The sequence below is a fragment of the Rhinolophus sinicus genome, linkage group LG14 (assembly GCF_036562045.2).
Source record: "Rhinolophus sinicus isolate RSC01 linkage group LG14, ASM3656204v1, whole genome shotgun sequence".
NCBI lineage: Eukaryota > Metazoa > Chordata > Mammalia > Chiroptera > Rhinolophidae > Rhinolophus > Rhinolophus sinicus.
In genome coordinates this window covers 44,143,461-44,151,445 of record NC_133763.1, presented here as the reverse complement: position 1 = coordinate 44,151,445, position 7,985 = coordinate 44,143,461, and the positions used below count along the sequence as shown (strand labels likewise).

The 7,985-nt window shown below is 48.6% G+C and overlaps 1 long non-coding RNA gene across 1 annotated transcript; it reads left to right on the top strand.

Annotated features, from left to right (window-relative positions):
- The first annotated feature begins 437 nt into the window (after nucleotides 1-437).
- LOC141568454 (uncharacterized) lies at nucleotides 438-3,855 on the top strand. Its single transcript, XR_012491583.1, has 2 exons — nucleotides 438-895; nucleotides 2,404-3,855. It is a non-coding gene; the product is annotated as an uncharacterized LOC141568454 (long non-coding RNA).
- The last annotated feature ends 4,130 nt before the right edge of the window (nucleotides 3,856-7,985 follow it).

The window sequence follows — 7,985 nt, the reverse complement described above, 5'->3', positions numbered from 1 at the left end:
TGACTTCCCCGAGGTCACCGAACTCCAGTCGCGAGACCACAGGCAGCGCCCTGACCTGCCACCCCTCGGCCTCTTCCCCCGTCCGGGGAGCCCCGCGTCCGTTCAAAGCCAGCCCAGTCCCGCCACTCCAGTCGCCTCCCGGCTCCTCCGCGCGCCCATCGCCCCCACATCTGAGTCAGGCCCCTGGGGGCGCGCCTCACCCGTCCTTGGCGGCGTTTCCCTTTCCTCCGTCAGGAACCGAGGGTGAGGCCGACGTCGGGGTTCCGCGCGCACGTAGGTCGCCGCGAAGTCGCGGGAGTCGGCGAGCGCGGCCGTGAGGAGAAGCGACACGTCCGAGCGCCTTCTTCGCGGGGCGCGGGGCGCGGGGCCCCGACGGCCGACTCCGCCCCTGTGCGCATGCTCCGCCCCCGCCGGTTATAAAGCCGCGGCGGCGCCCCCGGGACGGCGTCTGGCGCGCGCTCGCGGCGTCGGTGCGACGTGGTGCCGACAGGAGCGCCCTCCGCGCCGCCAGGTCACGCACAGGCTCCGCGCCCCTATCCCGGGATCAGCGTCAGGTGGGGAACGGCCGGCGGCGCTCTGCACGGATCCGTGATGCCCTGGCTGCCTCGGCGGCGCGGGGGCGTCCACAGGGGGGCAGAGTCTCCGGGGAAGGCAGGCGGCCTGGCAGGGGCATCGTGGCCGCACAGCAGGAACAGCCGGTGGAGACGGTGCGGGCAGGTGTCCCGGCCATGGCTCGAGGACAGGAATGGAGTCGTGGGGACCTGGGGGAAACCGCTTCATTCCCACCCGGAATGCTTTGGATCTGGAAGAACAATGACCTGGGCTGTAAAGTCAAATTAGGTTGATGAACCTCCTGCCTCCAGACTCTCTCGGCCAAGCCGCGCTCCAGCGGGAGGTGATTTGCGGTGGGGAATGTGTTAGGTTTCTGCGTGGTGTCGTGCCGTCTGTAACCTTCTAAACTGGAAACTACTTTTGTTCCTCTTCCTTGAATTCATCCTGACAAACTGAATTCTCCCCTCATCTTGATTCTCCGTGACTTCGCTCTGCCTGCAGACATTCCCTTTTCTCCTCAAACCCTATCGGTTCCTGTTCTCCATCGAATTATTCTGTTATGTGAACCTTTACGGTAGTTGTGTTATTTTTGTGTACCTCCTCTCCTGTCACAGATGGTACGTTTCGTTAAGGTAGTGATTATTTTTTTGTAGTTCCCATGACACATAAATGGAACAGTGTGTCTTGAGCAACTTTTTGGGTAATTACGGTGACCAGTGGAGTCCCCTTTTTTTGTGGAGCCGGCCACATCAGTTACATTATAGTCAGGCTCGGCATAGCAAAGTTCAGATCAGGGAGGACTTGTATATACCCCGTGGTCCCCTAAGATTGCAGTGGATTATGAGAAAAAAAGTTTGTTTGCAATGTGGAAACAAAAGGCTGAATCCGACTATAATGTTGAATTTAGTGCTAGCTCTGGGTGGTTTAAACAGAAGAGGCTCAGCATGCGGCCTACCCACCACACACCTGCCTGAGGCTGGGGCCCGAGTTGGCAGGGGAGGGAAGCCCGCCCCCACCTGCCCATGCCCTCCCTGCACACGCGCAGACTCACTGGTACGCACAGACTCACTTCATTTCCCTCCGTTTCTCTTGATCTCAGTTGGCTCTGGCTCTCACTCTTTTTCTCCATTTCTCTCCTCCCCCTCTCCCTTTTATTATTTTTCAAGCTTTTTCTATCTGGGTCTCTGCTCTCCCTTTCTCTCCTCTCCTCTCCCCGCTCCCCATCCCTCCCTCCCGTCAACTCTCCCATTAAAAGTGCCTCCCTCCATACGTAGCTCTCCCCCTTGACCCCCAACGCAGGTCACACACACACTTTATCTTGGTATTTTTGCTATACCTTTTCTACGTTTAGATACACAAATACTTACCATTGTGTTACAATTGCCTACAGCATTCAGTGCAGTAACATGCTGTACAGATTTGTAGCCTAGGAGCAATAGGCTGTGCCATACAGCCTGCGTGTGCAGGAGGCTGTACCATGTCGGTTTGTGTGAGTGCGCTCCGTGATGTTTGCACGAGGCTGAAATCGCCTAACATCGCATTTCCCAGAACAATCCCAGTCATTAAGCAACACACGCCTGTAGTACTTAAATTAGCCCCAACCTTTGTCCTTCACAACCCATTCTAAGATGCAGGTCTTTAGCACGCCAATTACAGTAACTGTCTAGAGGTCTAGAAGTCCATGACCTTCAGACTGGGGGTCTCTCAGCTCTGCAAATTAGAAATGCACATGTTTACCCCCTTCTGCTGTGACTGCACCATGCTGATGTGTGTAGTTTGTCATGTAGAAAACGGGGGTGTGGGCTGTAGGGGGGAAGCAGACAATATTAACTATTGTCTTTTTTTTTGTAGGAAAATGCAATGGATTGTTGAAATTAAGTGCATCATAAAGGAATTGATTTTTATATTAATGACAATTATTTTAGGACTTCGTTGTCAGCATTGAAAAACTTTTTAAGGGCCGGCCCGTTGGCTCAGGCAGTTGGAGCTCCGTGTTTCTAACTCCAAAGGCTGCCAGTTCGATTCCCACATGGGCCAGTGGGCTCTCAACCACAAAGTTGCCAATTCAACTCCTGGAGTCCCACAAGGGCTGGTGGGCTCCGCCCCCTGCAACTAAGATTGAACACGGCACCTTGAACTGAGCTGCCTCCCAGATGGCTCAGTTGGTTGGAGTATGTCCTCTCAACCACAAGGTTGCAGGTGCGACTCACGCAAGGGATGGTGGGTTGTGCCCCCTGCAACTGGCAACGGCAGCTGGACCTGGAGCTGAGCTGCGCCCTCCATAACTAAGACTGAAAGGACAACAACTTGAAGCTGAACGGCACCCTCCACAACTAAGATTGAAAGGACAACAACTTGACTTGGAAAAAAAAAAGTCCTGGAAGTACACACTGTTCCCCAGTAAAGCCCTGTTCCCCTTCCCCAATAAAATCTTAAAAAAAAAAAAAATCAGAAACCAAGCTAGGACCAAGTTCCTGTATCAGAACCAACCAATGTCAACAGAGACCAAGGATGACTTATGCTGTGGGAGATCAGGGCCCAGTGGCATTGGGGAAACTTTGAAATGGCTCCTATACCAATCATATCTCTTCTGCTGGGGAAATGGACAATGTGGTCTGTTTTCTGTCAAGGACTTTTACTTATCCTTGTCTTTTCCACCAATCAGTGGGAATGGTGGAAAATTGTATTTCTAATAATTTCATGGCATTATATTACTCATTCTGATGAACAGTCAAAATAATTGGGGGAAATCTCTGAAGGAGATGAATCTGTAATTGTTATCAGGCCCTAGATAGAACAATGGTACCCTCCTGTTCAGGTTTGATTTCCTCAACCTCTGGGCTAGAGCAACTACTTGGAAAGTTCTAAATGTTAGGAAATGTCCGGGGCATTAGCCCCAAATCACTTTAGAGGACTTGAAGCAATTTGATTGTGTCTGAGCTCCTACAAACAGGGCTGTCCTAGTGGAACTTGATAGCCCTGGTCATATCTCAGTCCTGTTTCTCTAGCCAGAAGGCCCTAGGGAAGCTTGGGGCACAGCCAGAGCGTCTCAGAGAACACTGTTGAGATCTCAAATCCTTCTGGACAAACAGAAGCAATCTGAAAAGTTTTCCCAGGTTCCTGCTTTTTGTGATGGCATTGTCTTCATGTGTGTGTTTCAATGAGATTATAGTATGTCTTAGATATCGGTGTTCACGTGTACATTTTATTGGGGATAACTAGGTCTGTAGGAGAACTTTTCCTATCTTGTATTTGCTTTTAATTGGCAAGCTAAATAAAATAAAGCATTTTCTGGATATTGTTGACCATCGTTTCAAAAGGAAAGTACACTTTGTATTTGATTAAAATCAATGCAGATACCAAATGGTATGGATTTAATTGTGCGGGCTAGTGAAGAATATAGAAGCATACTCAATATTTAAATAATGGGTTTACACAAATATAGATCAGATGATTTTATGGCATTAATTTATAATTAATTATAAATTACATAAATTATAATGCTCATTTGCTGTGGTTTTGTTTAGTATTCCTATCATATGCACATATGTAAGTAGCAGTACAGTGCACATAGTTCATCAATTCTGTTCCATAGAATTTTTATCCCTCCTTTTTGAAAAAGGATCTGTACATGTGTTTTGGAACCAGAATCACTTGGATTTGGCTATGAGCTCTACCATTGACAACTTTAAGCATCTCTTCATCAATGAAATGGGGCTTCATTTAAATTTTTTTTTAAAAGATTTTATTGGGGAAGGGGAACAGGACTTTGTTGGGGAACAGTGTGTACTTCCAGGACTTTTTCTTTTCCAAGTCAAGTTGTTGTCCTTTCAATCTTAGTTGTGGAGGGTGCCATTCAGCTTCAAGTTGTTGTCCTTTCAGTCTTAGTTGTGGAGGGCGCAGCTCAGCTCCAGGTCCAGTTGCTGTTTTCTAGTTGCAGGGGGCACAGCCCACCAAATCTTCCGGGAGTCGAACCGGCAACCTTGTGGTTGAGGGGACGCACTCCAACCAACTGAGCCATCCGGGAGCTCAGCGGCAGCTCAGCTCAAGGTGCCGTGTTCAATCTTAGTTGCAGGGGGAACTGCCCACCATCCCTTGCGGGAGTCGAGGAATTGAGCTGGCAACCTTGTGGTTGAGAGCCCACTGGCCCATGTGGGAATTGAACCGTCAGCCTTCGGAGTTGGGAACATGGAGCTCTAACCACCTGAGCCACCGGGCCGGCCCCAATAAGTTGGTGCCAATAGGAATCGAACCAGCAACCTCGGCATTGGGAGCACAGAGCTCCAACCACCTGAGCTACCGGCCGGTCTGTTAATTTTACAAATATAATTGCCTACTATCTACCCGAACCCATTCTAGATAATAGAAGTATATCATTGAACACAATAGATACGCTTCGTTGAGTGGGAAGAGACAGGCAAGTTAGACCACTATGTGGGCATTATGGTAGAGGCAAGACTAGGGTCCCATGGATGCACATAGCAGAGATGCCAAACCTACCCCGGCAGTTCAGGAAAAGTGAGACCTAAAAGACAAACAGCAGCTAGTCAAGTGATGGGAGAGCCAGTCTAGGCACAAGAAACCCAAATGTGCAAGAGGCAGAAGGTGAGAGAGCCCGGCACTTTGAAGAACCTCAAGTACTCCATTGTCTGAGGGTGCTGTATCTGGAGCCATAGAAGAATTTTAAGAAAAGGAGCAAAATGACCAGCTTTTACTTCCAGAAGATCACCTGGGCTGCAATGTGGAATCTGAAAAGGGGAGACAGAAAGGTGGAAGGTCAGGAAACTAATTTGGAGGCTCTTGCACTAACGCAGGGGTGGTGGTGACCTGATGTAAGGTGTGGTGGCTGGGAGAGTGGAGCGGAGGACCAATCAGAGCTATTCTATTGTCAGATGTGGGGTATGAGGGCAAATGAGAGACAGCTGACCCCCAGGTCAGGACTAGCTAGTGATGGGAGCTGGAAACATGCAGTTGAGCCATCCGAGACTGGAAGAGGCTGAATCCTGGGTCATCCTGAGTGGTGAATACTGGCCAAGCCAATCACTCAGGCACAGATGCCAAAAAGAGTTAAGAGGATTCCCAGTCCCCAACAAATTCACAATGTCATTTACAGTTCTTTTCCTCAGCACCGGAATTCATAGTGTGATTTCTACACTTGTGGACTTACTTTCCCAGTATGCTTTGCTGTTTCAAGAATGAGAAGAGCTCGCACTCAGCACTGGCACTCACGGCGCTGGCTCTGGCTGGCTCCCAGGAGGAAGTGGCCAGCAGCCATGAGGAAGCCCAGCGGAGAAGCGGGCTGGGATTAAGTAGCTGGCGTGTTGACAATCTAGTCTTGTAATTAAATTCACGCTGGGGTGTTTTCCTCTTGTTGCTATCTTTTATTCACGGTGCCCTCCCTCTCCCACTTTTTTCTTTTACAAAACAAGAAAGGGGCCTGAGTGCTTTCCTGACTATAATGCTGAACGCTTTTCACACTGGAGGCTTAGTAACTGTGACCCCAGTCCTAGAACCTGGTCAATGTCTAAGCACGATGCACTTTCTCAGATAAGCACAGCGAAGGAAGACGAGGGCCTGCGGGGGCTTGTTTTCTGCGCAGAAGCCTCCAAAGCTCCTAAACTCCTTCCTGCGTACTTTTCATCACTTCCCTAGGCTGAGCAGTCTCTCCTGGCCCAGCTCCTCCTCCCCTCGCTCCACACTACAGCCTGGGGTCAGGCCCTTACACTGCCTCATCAGGAGTCCTGAAACGGCCTTCGAAGGGCCCCCGCAGCCTCAGGTGGCACACATCAATTCCAGTCCATCCTCAAAGTGTAGCCATTAAGAAGTTAAAACGTGACTGTCATACAAATACCATGTTTCCCCGAAAATAAGACCTACCCCGAAAATAAGCCCCAGTTAAGATCATCAGCCAGACGGACGCATTTAGTACATTATGACGATGTTCCAGAAGAAGATGACATAACTCTATTTGAATAAATGTGGATTGTCGTACATCAAAAAATAAGACATCCCCTGAAAATACGCCCTAATGCGTCTTTCAGAGCAAAACTTAATATAAGACCTGGTCTTATTTTCGGGGAAACACGGTATATAACAAGTATGTGACAAAGAGTAATAGAATTCAATGAAGAAATTAGCAGAATGGTAAATCTAATTCAAAGGAAAATTCAAGAAACTAAATATATTCAATGAAAAACAATGCTGAAATAAGATTGCAAACATGGATACAATGAAACTGCCTCTTGCCCTTTCTCATATTTACATCCCCACCCCAGTGCCTTCATTCCCAGGCTTTATCCCAAAACTCCCCCACGTACTCCCCAGGCTCTTCCCCCCACAGGGGAGCGGGAACCCTGAAAGCACTTTTCCCCACTCTCGCTCAGGGTCCCCTCTTCCCACTCCTGGCCCTTCCCCCTCAACTTTCCTCCACCTCAGTGCCCATCAAACTGCTGGAGCCTTTTGCCCGGGGCCCCTACACCTGCTAATCCACCTGACCATCCAGAAAATGGAACAGGGAAGTCAGTTTTAGCCTCATGCTTACACCGTCCCAGTAAGCGGTTAAAGGCTTAACTCATTTATGGCTGGTTGCTGTAACTGGCCACTCTGACGCCTGACAGCTCAACTCGCTCTCTCTGAGCTCAGCTGAGAGCTCCTGACAGGGCTATTTATTTTCTTGGAATGTAAGTTCCATAAAGCAGGGACTTTGAGTATCTGAAGATTCTATCTCTGGTGTGCAGTCAAGGGTGTGGTATGTTGCATTTGCAACAACATGGATGGACCTAGAGGGTGTTACGCTAAGTGAAATAAGTCAGACAGAGAAAGACAAATACCATATGATCTCACTAATATGTGTGGAATCTAAAAAACAAAATAAATGAACAAACAAAACAGAAACAGACTCATAGATACAGAAAATAAACTGATGGTTGCCAGATGGGAGGGGGGCTGGGAGGCTGGGTGAAAAAGGTGAAGGGATTAAGAAGTACAAATTGGCAGTTACAAAACAGTCACTGGGATGTAAAGTACAGCATAGGGAATATAGTCAGTAATATTGTAGTTACAATGTGTGGTGTCAGATGGGTGCCAGACTATTTGGGGGATCATTTAATAAGGTATATAAATGTCTAACCTCTATGCTGTACATTTGAAACTAATATAAAGTAATATTGAATGTCAACTGTAATTGCAAAAAAATTTTTTAAGGGTGTGGTATATTGAATATATAAAATAATGAATGAATGAGTGAAGACTGAAGAGCTGGATCTCCCCAGGGGGAGGGGGCTGGCACACATTCCGCCCTGCTCGGTGCCCTCAGGTGTAGTCAACGAAGACCGGAAGACCGGTGTCATTTAAACATCAACCAACTACTTTGGGTTGACTTTTCTCCCCACCCCCCAGCACTTGCTCACCTCCCCCAAGCCTACTTCTGTCAA